This window comes from Coffea arabica, chromosome 4c (assembly GCF_036785885.1).
Source record: "Coffea arabica cultivar ET-39 chromosome 4c, Coffea Arabica ET-39 HiFi, whole genome shotgun sequence".
NCBI classification, from domain to species: domain Eukaryota; kingdom Viridiplantae; phylum Streptophyta; class Magnoliopsida; order Gentianales; family Rubiaceae; genus Coffea; species Coffea arabica.
The window spans coordinates 15,395,415-15,408,812 of record NC_092316.1 but is presented as its reverse complement, the minus strand read 5'-3'; positions in this window follow the sequence as shown (position 1 = coordinate 15,408,812).

Below are 13,398 nucleotides of genomic sequence, written 5' to 3'. Positions count from 1 at the left end.
TTTATTACTCACAGATAAATGCATTAGATATTTGAGGGGGGGGAAGTTGTAGAATTTCTTTGAAATTATAATAAAATAAAATAATGCAATAGAATAAATTAATTATCAAAATCTAGTCAAGGAATGCAATAAATTAATTATCAAAATCTAGTCAAGGAAATAATCTTGGCAATGATTCACTCAATTGATCACTGATTCCAGAAATGACTTACATGTTCACTGTAGACACCAAATTTTTGTCAATTTTCAATGTTTTCTTGATTATTTTCTATTTAATGACTTATTTATTCTTCTACCCAGGAAATGTAAATTTGCAATAAGCATAAAGATTTGGACTTACTATAAAACTTTGAGTTGCACACGGAAGCTTTGAAGAAAACTTGAATCTTCTTATTATACAATAGCTTGAGGACAAGAGTGGTTGAGAGTAGTTGGGAGTAGGTTGAAAATAAGAGAGTTGTTGAGAGAGTTTACAAAGGCTTTTCAATATCTAGTCTGATAATTTCACCGATGCCTTTCTTCTGAATGTTGATTCTATTTATAGAGGCTCAGGTCTTCTCATTTCATCTTCATTTGAATTTCATTTGCCTTTCTTTATTTGTGGCCGACGTCTTTTTCAAAAGTCATCGACATCTTTTTCAAAAGTCATTTGGATCTTGTCCGCAGGGTCCTCCGAAAGGATCAAAAGTTGATTCGGATGAATCTGCTGACTCGTCAATTTTGTCGGTTTCTTCTTTCTTATCCTACTTTTGCAAATAGTCTAGATATTCTTTGAGTAGTCTTGGATCTTGTATCATCTTTTTCATCAGAAAGTCATTTGAAGTTGCCTCGAATACCATCTCGGTATCTTTTCCTTTTTCTTTCTTTATTGGAGTAGTGGTTGGAGTTGGGGCCGTAGTGGTTGGAGTTGGTGAAGACTTGGTTGTAGTAGGTACAAAAGTTGTTGGAGTAGATATTGGCTTGGTCCATTTGAGTTTATCTCTGGTAGTTAGGAATCTGATGACATTTACTTGATCTCCGAATTCTTGATTGAATCCTGTCCACCATTTAACTTTGAATTCTCTGACTAATGACATTGGAAGTGGTTTTTCAAGCTCTTGATGAATTTTGAAACTCCAGCAAAATATCCATGGAACTTTGAACTCCATATGAAATAGAATCGGTCTTGTATATTCTTCCCCCTTTGCTCTTTTTAGATACGTTTGAAATCTCATAAGCACATTTGGAGGTAATATCTCTGGTTGAGGTCCAAACCATTTCCACCAGTGATTGAACCAAATTAGAAAGTCTCTACTGCAATTTTCTTTGAACGTGAAAAACCATGAATGATTGAATGGTCCAAAAAGGAAGGCACGATACCATGCCATTTTGTAATCTTGATAAGTAAATCCATCTGGAATAAACCTTATTGAAAAGGATTTTTTAGAATAAAGAGAAGTCCATTCATTTGGGGAACAAACTCTCTTTATTATGCATTTTGAGTGGCTAATTATATTTGGATTTTTTCTGTCTGGAATTGGGAATATTTCGACAGATTGAGTATCTGTAAGAATTAATTCATAATAATCCAAATTTTTTGAAGGGTCATCTGGTTGCCAAAAGCATTTTTGAGGAAAGATTCTTTGGGTAATTTGATTAAGTGTAGAATATAAAGGTATTTCTTGAAATCTGGTTAGAGTAATATGTTGGGTAAATGGCTTTGTAAAATAGGTATTTTCTGTGGATTTTTCTGGGGATTTTGGTAGTTGTTGAAGTGGTTTAATTTGAGAGGAAGTTGGAGTACAAGCAGCTTGACTATAAGTCAATGCTGGAAAATCTGATAAAAGTTGGAATCTATTTTGAGTAACAGGATTAAGACTCATCTCATAATCCTGAGGAGTTTTTGACCTGGAATTTCCTGCTTTTGAATCCATTTCCTGCAGAATTAATAAACAACATCTTTAAGTTGGTCAAATAATTCTCTATTCTGTTCTTTGTGGTATTGAATAAGTTCCTCGTTTAGGAAGTCTTCATTTCTTCCAGCTCTTTGCAGAACTTGGATTCGAATAAGGTTTCTCTGAATATCTCTTTGTATGAGAAAAGCTCTCTTTTTTGGGGTAATAGTTGCATAGGGACTTTTGTGAATATATACTGTATCATATTTTGGAATTTGATAGGCTGGAATAAGTTGTCTCCCATTGCTGGTTTGAATAGAATACTGATATCCTCTGGATCGAATGACTTTTTCTTTATTCAAAAGTTTTGGAGAATCTCGTTGGGCTCTCAAGTAATTTGTATATTCTCGAGCATTTCTTTGAGCCATCAATTCAGGATCCATGTCCTTGTAAAAATTCTCTAGTAAGAAAATTTGGTAAAGAATTATTTTCTCCTTTAATAAATTCAATTTCGAAATCAAACACAGATCAAATAGCTTGCCATCTTGCAAATATTTGTTTTGAAACTATATTTTGAACATCTTTCTGTAAAATTTCTTTTGCAGATTTACAATCTATTCTAATTAAAAATTTCTTATTATATAAATCATCTTGAAATTTTGATATGCACAAAACTATAGATAAAATTTCTTTTTTAATTGTTGAATAATTTTTCTGAGGGTCAGACCATGTTCCTGAATGAAATCTAACTAATTCTTCTTTTGAATTATCTATTCTCTGTTTTAATATTCCACCATATCCTAATTCTGATGCATCTGTTTCAACTATCATGAATGCTTTAGGATGAGATAAACATAAACATGGTAATGACTCTATTTTTTCCTTTAAATATTTTATTTTTTGCGTATGTTCATTTGTCCAAGGTTTTGGATTTTTCTTTAGTCTATTGAATAATATAGAACATTCTTGTCTTAATTTAGGAAAGAAATCTGCTATATAATTTAAACATCCTAAAAATCTTTGTAATTGATTTTTATCTTTTATCTCATCTGGAAATTTAGTAGCAAATTCTAAAACTCTATTTATTGGTTTTATTGTTCCTTGGTATATATCATGTCCTAAAAATCTTATTTTAGTTTGAAATAATTTCATTTTTGGAGCAGAAACAACTAATCCATTTTTCTTAACTACTTTTAAAAATATATTTAAATGTTTAAAATGTTGTTCTATTGATTCAGAAAATATTAATACATCATCTATATAAACTATACTGAATAAACTATAAGGGTTAAAAATATCATTCATTATATTTTGAAATTCTGATGGTGCGTTTTTTAATCCAAATGACATTACGTTCCATTCATAATGACCAAAGGGCGTCGTAAATGCTGTTTTATATCTATCTTTTGGTATTATTAATATTTGCCAATATCCTGATTTTAAATCAAACTTTGAAAATATTTTTGCATTAAACAATCTATTTAGCAAATCTTTTTTATTAGGAATAGGATATCTAATCCATTGTAAAACTTTGTTTAAAGGTTTATAGTTTATTACTAATTTTGGAACTCCTCTTTCTTTTTCAACTTGATTCATTACATAAAATGCAGCACAACTCCAAGGTGATATGGAGGGAGTTATTAATTTCTTATCTAGTAAGGCTTTTATTTCCCTTTTGCAAAATTCTAGTAATTCAAAATTCATTTGTATTGGTCTAGCCTTAGTTGGAATATTTTTTTCATTAAACCCTGTTTCATAGGGTAATTCTACCATATGTTGTTTTCTATCCCAAAAAGCATTAGGAATATCTGCGCATACTTCTGTTTGTAATAATTTTTCTATTTCTCTAATTTTTTGTTGTATTTTATTGTCTTTTAGTTGTTCTTCAATTTTTAAATAAGATTTTTCCTCTTTAATATAATTTATATGTTGTTGTACTCTAGTAATAGTATTTATTGTTTTGTAAATGGAGGATGTTTGTAAAGTCTGTAATTCTCTTTTTTTTGTTGGGGTTAAAAATTTAAAAGTAATAATTTTTTCCATTATATTTATTGAAATTCCTTCATTGCTTACTAAAAATGGATAAATTTGAATTAAAAAAGGTGTTCATAATATTATATCATGATTTATATTTTTTACAACTATAAAATTATGTTTAATACAATATTCATTGTTACATATTGATCCTTTTGTAAACTTATATTTTACTTGTAAATTTTCTCCATTTGCTGCCATTAATGTTTCTTTTGTCCTTTCGCAATATTTAGTAGGGATTATTCCTTCTTTAATGCAACTTGCATCAGCTCCACTATCTATTAGAGTTACATAGGTTTCTTTGAAATCTTCTACTGTAATGGTTACTAAAGCAAACCATTTTTGAAACGTCATTTTTTCTATAGTGTTTAAATATTGATCTTCTTCTACTGGTTTTTCTGATATTATTATTTCTTCTGTTTTAGAATTAGAAGTTGAAGGCTGATTATTTATTAATGCTAATTTTGCTTCTATTTCTAAATCTTTTGTTTTTAATTCTATTATTTCCTGTTGTAATTGTTTTACTTGTATTTTAAGATTATTAATTTCTGATTGAAGATCTTTAGTAGTTTCTTTCTTCATTATATTTATATTTGGATATTTATCTATTAATTTCGAAATGCTAAAAGGTTCTATTATTTTTGGCATTTTATCTTCTTGAATAATTAAACTTTTTAATCTCTCTAAATATTCTTTTTTAGCTATTGGATCTTCGATTTTTTCTATTATATCTAACAAGAATTCCTTATCTTCTTTTTTAGTTATAACATTTATATATTTTGGAGTACAATTACAATTTTCTTCACTTTCGGAACTAGATATATCATCATAATAATCGTCTTCAGAATTGTTATCTTGTTCATTTATTAGTAAATTTATTAATTTATTTTTAATTTCTTCTTCGTTTGCACAGATTTCTGTGATTTTTTCTTTTAATTTACATTTGTTTGCTTTATGACCTATTTTTCTACATTTATAACAAACAATTTTCTTTTTAATAAATTTTCTCTTTTGTTCTGGTTTATCTTCCTTAGGTCTTTTATATTTTATTTTTTTATTATATTTTTTAATTTTCTTTTTGTATGCTGATGGTGATTTAATTCTTTTAATTCCAAATGCATCACAAAATGATCCTACTTCTTTTGTTTTAGATCCATACTTTATTTGTAATCTTAATTCTGAACATAACATTAATCCTTCTTTTTTGACAAATGCAAATAATTGTCCAAAAGTAATATTTTCAAATGAAATAACATTTGTTCCCATTTCTTTTTGTAAACTATCCATTATTCTTTGTGAAAATAAACTTGGTAATCCTGTTATGAATCTTTCTTTCCAAAATGAAGCATTACAATCTGGTCTTCTTAATACATTAGTTAAAAACATATCTTTATACCATCTAAAATCTGATAAGGTTGGACATCTTAAATTTGTTAAAAATGTTTTATTAGAATTTAATTCTTCTTTCGGATTTCCTATAAAATACATTACTATTGTTACTATTAAAAATTCTGCAGCATCTGACTGTATTTGAATATTTCCTTGATCATCTTCAATTTCTTGGGTATGTTCTAATATTGATAATTTATCTTGTAATGTTAGGGCATTATCCCACCAATTTTTTAATTGTCCAGTGAATTCTGAAACTAATAATGTTGCAATATTTCTTTCTTGAATATTTTTAATTTTATAAGCTAGTCTAGCCATTCCCATTTCTTATAAATTATTTAACACTTCATATTCTGCTTTACCATCTATATTCCATTCATAAATTGAATCTCCATCATATTTAGTAGTACGAAAATTTGATCTTTCTTCATATTGAATATCTGAAGGGCTAGGTCTTGGATAATAATTTCTAGTACTTATGACTTTCCAATCTTTCGTATTACCTTTATTATAAGTTTTTCTTCTTATTCTATTTATTTGATTATCTTTTTCTTCAAATTGGTTTTCTATTGGTATTACTATATTTTCTTCTAGTTCTGAATTTATTGATTCTTCGTATGAATTTTCTAGTTCTTCAGTTGAATTTTCTATAGTTTGATCTAAAGTATTTATTTTAGGTGTTGAAGGTTTTACTTCTGTAGTTATACTTTGTAATGCATGTGATATTTTATTTAATAGATTGTCTGTATTATTTATTTTCTGACTATTAATATTTTGAACTAAATCTTGTTCTTTTTCTCTGGTCAGGCTTCTTGGTTGAAAATGAGGTGCTGAAATATCATTTGGAAACTTTAATTCTGGTTTCTTTAATGTATCTATTTTTGTATTTAATACTTCCATATGTTGAGAAATTGTATGAAGAATTTGATTTGTATAATTATTTTGTTGATAAATTTTTTTAATATCTTCTAAATTTACATTATTATTTGTACTTGATTCAGCTTCTCTACCCTTTTTAAAAGGTGAGGCTATTATATCTCCTTGTCCTATATTAATTTTTATTTCTTGTAATGGGGGATGTATTGAGGTTAATATTTGATCATCTTTTAATTTCCATTTTTTATATAAATTAGTTTGAACATTTATTTGTGGTATATTATAAACATCATTTATTCCTATATAAAATGACAACCAGGTAAAGAAAGGAAAATCAAATTTTCTTTTTTCTAATTCATCTTTTCATTCTAATATTAATTTTTCTTTATATTCTGATTCTAATTGAAAAAACCAAATTCTTTTTTCAGTATTTTCTTCATCATCAAAATCTTCTTGTAAATATTTATGATTTATTTTATATGGTCTATTTATAACATTTATTTCTCCTTTCATTTGTGAATGAGTTGGGGAATATTCTGATTGATTTTGATTTATTACTTCTGGAACAGGAGTTTTATATTTAAAAGTTGAAGTATTTTCTACAGGAAAATTTATTTCAGTAGATTCATAATTAGAATGTCTAGCTGGTAACCATGAATAACTTGAACTAGGTCTTTCTCTTAATGAAGCAAATCTTATTAAAGTATTTCCATCAGGTTTTTCTATAATATCTTCAGCAGTAGTTTGTTCTATATTTCTCGCAATTTGTGGATTTTTTATTTCAAATTCACTTGGTATTGTTATTTCATTCCATTTTAGTCTTTTTGGAGTATAAGTTGTAGGTCTATCTGCATCTACTTGTAATAAAGTTGTTTCTTCTTTAAGAGTTGGAGTCATTATAAATTTTGGATTTAAATGTGAAGATAAAGATCTATAATATATTCTATATATTATTGCAAAATTCTTTGTATATTTTTCAAATTCATTTCCTTGTAAATGAATATCTAATATTACTGAATTTAGAATATGTGGGTCTGTTAAGTCTATTGAAAAATTCGGAGCACAGTTAAAATATATAGGTCCATTACAAACATTTGTTTGAATCATAGAAAGTAAAGAAGTTTTATATCGTTTGAGTCTAGTATCTCTTAATGCTAAATATATTGGAGCATCTACTCCTAGATGGAATAAAGGTTTTATAGCAATTTGTATTAAACCTATATGAATATATCGATATCCTTTACTTAAATATTTTTGAATTGTACTATGATTTCATAATGGAATTGATTGATATTTTTCTTGAATAGATATTGTTTCTTCATGAGTTTTAACTGATAATGCTGTTTTGAAATCTAACGGGCCTATTCTATAAATATGTTCTATCTTTTCTTCTGAAATTGTCCAATCTGAATTATTTATAGACATATGATATTCATGACTTTGTACTATATTAGTTTGCTTTGAATTAGATCCTAATTTAAATTGTCTAAGAAATGCAGCCATGTTTTATATTTAATTAAATTTTTACCTAACCTGGAACAACCGAGCACTATGCCTGGAACATCCTATCTTAGACTTACCAACGGTCTTACAAGGCATCAAGTCTTACCAACGATTTTAGTAAAAGTTTAATTTAATATGTAAACATAAATGCATGAATTAGCAAATTTAAAGTAGAGAGATAATTCAAACAAGATAATAAATTCAAAGTCTAAATATGCATACGTATAATTTGTCTGAGTGTGGCTCTGATACCTTGCACTTTAAAAGTATAAATGGCATTGTTTCTCCTAACCAAATTTTTATCACATTTTACTCCAAAGGAGGTGAAAGTAAAGATGTTAGTAATTGTTCTAATATAGGTCCTAAATAGCCGAGCTTCTTCAGATGATGAGCTAAGAAGTTCTTTTAGATCAATTGGGATTGAATTGCTAGTTAAAACAACATCCCCGTTAGAACAATAGAAATTTGCTATTTCATGAGTGTGGAGGCCAATTGTGGATTTGTCCACCTCGGCAACCCCTCACCTCGGCAACCGTCTTGGGGAGCAGGGGAGCCTGGACTCCCTGGTGGTCAAGAGGGTGTTGGGATGGTACCGGGAGGGGCCTCCCCAAGATTCGAACCCTGGTCCTTGTGTATAAGGGTTTTGGGGTTGAAGTCCTGGTACCACTTGAGCCCAAGTGGTACCAGGACTTCAACCTAACACACCTTAAAGGTTGCGGGTTCGAATCCTGGGGAGGCCCCCCTCTCAAGTGGTACCAGGACTTCAACCCCAAGACCCTTATACACAAGGACCAGGGTTTGAATCCTGGGGAGGCCCCCCTCCACGCACCTGATGTTGGGGCGGACAAAAACACACAATTGGCCTCCACGGGGAAAGCTCCGCGCTTCTTCAATGAGCAAATTTTTTTACACCACAATGGAGACGGTTGGCGAGAAAGCAAATCAGCAGCTGTATGGATGTGATTTAAGACCTCCCAACCTATTTTTGGCGTTCTTGCTATAATCGACAAGAAAAAGATATTTAACTATTCATTCTGTCTAACACAGGCTAATAGAGATTAAAAAACTGAAGCTAGTAAGATATTAAAATGCTAACAAAGCCTGTACGCTTTCTCTTAGACTTTACTTGGCTTGATTGGGGTATGTCTCTATCCATTCCTTCAAGTTTGCTACTGGAACCGAAAAGAATATAGTATAAGTTAAACAAAAAGGCTAAGGTATGGGAGGTTAAAGGTTTATGTGAAAGGTTTATCTAACGTTAGAAGTTTTCATACCATATTAAAGATTTGGAAAATACTGTTTGTAAAAAGATAATCATTTTAGAAGCCAAGTGCAATGTTCCAAATGTGAAAGGTCATGAAAAATGTATAAAATTAATTTTATAGCTTATAAATGATAAGTTAGAATAATTGATTTAATTTTAAAATTAAAGTCACCGGAAACTCAAGTTTAGGAAAATGGCTTTAAAAGACAACATGAGTTTAAAATATAATTACATGATGTTTTTTATGTTATAGATCTGTTTTGGTTCTTATCGAATAAAAATCATAAGGTTTTACAGAAAGAAAAAATGGCTCACTTGGAAAATATGTAGAATTTAGTGAAGATGATGATATGGAAAAAATATAGGTATCAAACTGTATAAGTTGGTTTGATTTTAATAGCAGATTAATGGGGGTAATTAAGTCAAGAACCTGTAGATTCATATTGAATTGATTGTGGTTGAGCAATACCCACTACAAGAATATCAACAATTGTAGAAGGATGAAGTTGAGGCTTGGCAGGCGCATTTTCAAATGCTTGTTTTTTCTAGCACCTTTTATCTTTTAGTATCACAGATCTCAGCCTTCTATTATTTGCTGTAGTAGGTTTTTTGCTGGCAAACGTTCTGATGGTGCATTGACGAATGAATGCACCATATTTGAACTTGCAAACAGCAAAGTAGATGGACTCACAGGCTGAGTCATACCAGACTCAATAGAGTGAGTCACAAGTCTAGAAGAGCTAGCATTTCCAGCTTCTATATGCTTTGCTTTATTCACACAATGCGTCTGAGATATTTGAGCTTCTAATCTAAGACGGTCCTCTTGGTTACAATCTATACTGGAAGACTCTAGCACTGCAAATCCAAATGACGCATTCATGGATGCTTGCTTGTCATTAGAATTGACTGGTAGTAAAGAATGAACACTGGGAGTTCTAAGAAGAAATGGCTGATGTGATTCTAGAGATATGGAGTGAAGCAAGCTGTCTCTTTGAGACTTTTTGCTTCTATATCTTATAACTCTTTGGCTTCTATTATTTCTGATACTAAGAGACTGATTTTCTAGAAATGGAAGTGATGTCCTCATGGATGGTTGATTGCTATTTGGGTCCATAGGAGCAAATGAGACACATTAATCACATTTGAGGTTCCTGGAACATGAAGACGCGACAGCCTATCTAACTGTTTTTGTCTCCATCTTTGAATAGCTTGTTTTCTATAACTGTCTTTATCCATATTTTTAGTCACTTCAAATGGAGGAATGGTAGTAACATCGTCGGAATCCTCATTTATGACAAAATGCATAAGAAAATAAGAATGCTATTCCTTCAAGTTAGACATGATAGAATAGCTAAGTCCTCCAGTAAACATATAAAGGTGATAATGGCTAACTATCAAACATTTTAATCACTATTAACCAACCATATAATTGCTTTATATTATATGGTTGTTTATATACTCTTATGCAAACAATATAAGACAACCAAATGAATAGGAAACAACTACAGAACAAAGGTAAAACCGATTGAACACATGACCTAATTAAAACTTAAAGAAACTAAACATAGAGAGCAACCAAAGCCTAACAACAAAAGCATAAACAACCTTGAACTAAGAAGGCAATACAGCTAACTAAAGAGTTTTTTTTTTAAAGGGAATCAAAACCTATTATATATAATATAAAAGTCACATTGAGGCATTAGACATACCTGGCAACAGTAACAATAAGTCAGAGAGGGAAACGTACAAAGCTTTGTGTCTAGCTGAAGTGGAGATTATCCAAGCAACAAAACACAAGGGAAAAAGAAATACAAGGGAAAAAATATGGATAAAAAGAGCAAAAAATAGTAATTATTAATTCCTGCATTAGTTTGCTATATGAACTATTGCACCATATAGTTGTGATTGGTGAATACATAGAAGTTCTACTTCTACACCATTAGTCAAATAGTACAGCAATGTTGTTTGTCTTAACAGATTGTATAACTGATCTAAATGTCACTCTTAAAATATATTGGGCTAATGACTTTGGCTCACAAAATCTGTTATTGATGTCCATTACTACAATCTTTTTTCTAGTTTATATAGCAATTTGACTGTTCAATAGAACATTGATTATATACAAACCAATAGGACAGCTCAATTGGCCAGAATCACATCAGCAAATGGATCTCTCGTTTTTGTAGTTATGCCACTGATAATATATTACTTCAAGAACTCACAAAATTTCAAAATGAGTATTATTAAATTGGGAGTTGAATTGGTATTTTCACTTTTGACTTATCTTTTTAGGTGAATAGGTAGCTGAATGGGTTGCAGCTGCACAATTCCCAAAAGGTTGCAGCAGCATACAAAAAAAGATTACCAAAGGGTTGCAGCAGCACAATTGCATGTGTATGGGCGAGTAACATTTGGACGGACTTATTGGATTGTTAAAAATGTCATCCACCACTAGAGTTTGGAGTGGGATGATCAAGAATGGTTACATCAAGCTCTTACCAATTTTCTCCTTTATTTGTTATGCTCTATTTGCAAAAACAGTACGAGTGTCAATATTAACACAATCAGCTGCTCAAATAAACAATCATTTGTTTCACAAAGGATCACACAAAACAAATAGCAGCAATAAACTTAAAATAAATGAAGCAGGAACTGAAGAAAAACTACTAAAAAGAAAAAGGAAAGGTGAAATTTTACTTCTGAAAATTTAGTAATATAAATGAATCCCAATAAAATCTAGTGAAGAAAAGCTGCTCATATATTCAAGAAACAGAACAAACTGACCTTCAAGTTAAACGATTCCTTCACTGATGATATGAAGCGTAGCAAAAGGAATCTATCAATTGAAGCATATGTCTATATTAAAATTTGTTAATTTGTCTATTATTCATACATGTAAAATATGATAAAATATGACAAAAAAAGGAAATATTTTTTTCTCACCAAAGAGACTCCAGAGAAAAATGTGTAAAGAGTAGGATGCTTCTTCTTGCAACAATTTCTCCCTAGTTAGAAAGCTCAGTTCATAAGGCAAAGGAGCCAACACCATGCACTGATAAATACCTCTATTCCATTTTTGATTTTGTAATTCTCTGGAAAAGCTAAAGGCTAAATGGCTAGGAAACCTATTTCTCATGGAATACGGGAAAATCATATCTGAAAAGATATTTTTTATACAAGGATCCCAATGTTGTGAGATGGGGAACCGTACGACTAATGACAATTGAATGGCAAAGCATGATTTGAGGGGGAAATCATTGATTGATTGGGCAAAGAGTAAAACTAATCTAACAAAACGTTCCCAATTTCCCTTCTTTGAAGTACAATTATCATGTGAGTGACCAACAACTCTTACAACATGAAATCAAAATAGAAATGGGTTGATTTGACATTGAAGCAAGAGGAAAACACAGGCAAGTGTATGCAAGAGTAGGGCTGCAAACGAATCGAGCCGCTCGCGAGTCAAGCTCGATCAATATCGAGCTCGAACTCGAGATCAAAATATTAAGCTCGTTAGCTCGCGAGCCTTGAGTATATATATATATATATATATATATATATATATATATATATATATATATATATATATATATATTATTTTTTATTTTAAGTATATATACTTATTTTTTTATTTTTTATTTTAAGTATATATATGTTTTTATTTTAATAGTAAAATTACATATATATCCTTCACTTCGTTTGGATTAGCTGTTTTTAGAGGTGTTTTTTAAAAACTTTACTGTAACTGTATATATAAAAAACTTTTACTATAGATGTTTTTTGGATTGTTTTTAAGGTATTTTTAAAATATATTTTTGAGTATTTTTATAATTTACAATTTTTTTGGAAATTTTTTTAAATATATACTGGCTCTGTTTCTATATATTATATATATATATAATATTTTTTATTTCAATTTTGTTTTATAATATATATTAATATATATAATATAGATATAATTTATAAATATAATATGTATATTAATATATATTTAATATACATATATAAATATATAAATATATATTAATATACATATTATAAAACAAATTTGAAATATATATATTTATATATTTATATAAATAAATATATATAAATATATTTTAAACAAAATATTTATATTTATATATAAATATATAAATATACATATTAATATACATATTAATATATATATATAATATAATATACATATTAATTTACATATTATAAAAATTAAAATAGATATATTTATATAGTTATATAAATATATATATTTATATAAATATAAATATAATATATTTATAAATATATATAAATATAGTTTGAACAAAATATTAATATTTATATATGAATATATGTATATATTTATTTCAATTGATATAATATATATAATATACATAATTGAAAGATACAAATTGTTTGGAGTTGCTGAAATATAATATAATTTTTTGTATATTTGGAGTTATTTTTGGTATATTTATT